Genomic DNA, 1,727 nt, shown 5'->3' on the forward strand with positions numbered 1-1,727 from the left:
TTTTATAGTAGTATATCAGGGAGTCAGAGAGGGGTCGCTTCCCAGCAAGGTTACCACAATTCCCAGAGCGAATAGCAAGCAGCATTGCCAACACGCTAATTGACCCAAGCTTTCTTCGTAGGTCGGGGGGTGTACAGTAGTGACCTTGCCAATGTACTGAACTGACCGGAAGTGGTGCTCAAAGGTCAGGGGGCTCAGACAGATCCTGGAGCCCCGCTGGGTCAGACTCCTCCATATGGTGACAAGTAATATATATTTTTTCATATACTTTAACAATTTTTTAAAAGGTTTTTGCTATAGGGCACATGCACTAACCAAAAAGACATAGAGAAACAGAAAGTGAGATTGCCCTGGGGGGGAAGGGCATGCCGCCATCCCTTCTCCATTCTCCTCTTGGAATCTTGGTAATACATGCACACGCACTTGACATGAGTTTAATACACCAGGTCCAGGACTTCAAATGCAGTCAACTACATGGGATTCCAGTGACATAGCCATTAGGTCAACTGCTAGTCCCACTCTTGGCAATTTTTTATATATTTTTTTTTTGAGAACTCTTTATGTAGATCATATGTCCATTTTAAAGTCATATTATATGGATGCCAAATTATCTGAGTTCCTTATGTATTCTTGTTATTAGTTACTTGCAGTATGTAAGAAAGAAATATTTTCTTTCCTTCTATGTATTGTCTCGTCACTATGTTGATTGTTTTCTGTCCAGAAGTGTTTTAGTTAGATATAATTCCATTTATCTATTTTTGTTCAGTTGCCTGTGCTTTTAAGGTTTTATTTGAAAACACTTGGTACAGGGACCAGCAGATGGCATAATGGATATGTTACTGGACTCCTATGTAATTGACCATGGTTCAAGTTCTGGACCTGGTAGCTTAAAATACATCGAGCACGTGTGTTTGCATGCCCAAAATTCTAAGAGGAAAGTAGAGGAGAAGGGATTGCAGCATCTCCATCCCCCTAGAGGATAATTTCTCTCTTTCTGTCTCTCTCTATTTTTCTGGTGAGTGCATGCACCTTAGAGCAAAAATATCTCTCTAAAAAATGAAACAAATCTGTTGTCTATACATATGTCCTGAAGTGTTTTGCCTATATTTTCTTCTAGTAAGTTTATACTTTCAGGTTTTATGCTTAAGTGTTCAATTTGTTTAAAATTCTTTTTTATTGTGAAAGCTAAGGGTGTAGTTTCATTTTTATGCACATGAATGTCCAATTTTCCTTGTATCATATTTTGGTCAAAGTATTCTTTTCCCAGTGGATGTTCTAAGAATGTTTATGGAAGATCAATGGATTATATACAAATGGATTTATCTCTGGATTCTCTAATGTTTTATTGATCTATATGTCTTGTTTTCTTTTTTAGCCAGTATCATGCTATTTTGGTTGCAATAGCTTTGTAGCATATTTTGAAACATGATGGTATGATGCATCCAACTCTGGTCTTTTAGCTCAAATTGCTTTTACTATTTGTGATCTTTCTGATTCTATACAAATTTTTCAATTTTTTTCTAATTCTGTAAGAAAGTCATTGGTGTTTTGATAGATACCACACTAAATGTGTAGATTGCTTTCAGTAATATGGGCAATTTTAGTAATATTGCTTCTTCCAATCCTTGGACATAAAATATCTCTCCACTTAATGTGAGTTTTCATCAGTTTCTTTCAGAAGTGTTTTATATTTCCATTATAGAGATCTCTCATATTCATGTTCTCTG

The sequence above is a fragment of the Tupaia chinensis genome, unplaced genomic scaffold (genome assembly GCF_000334495.1).
Source record: "Tupaia chinensis unplaced genomic scaffold, TupChi_1.0 Scaffold143718_1, whole genome shotgun sequence".
Classification (NCBI taxonomy): Eukaryota; Metazoa; Chordata; class Mammalia; order Scandentia; family Tupaiidae; genus Tupaia; species Tupaia belangeri.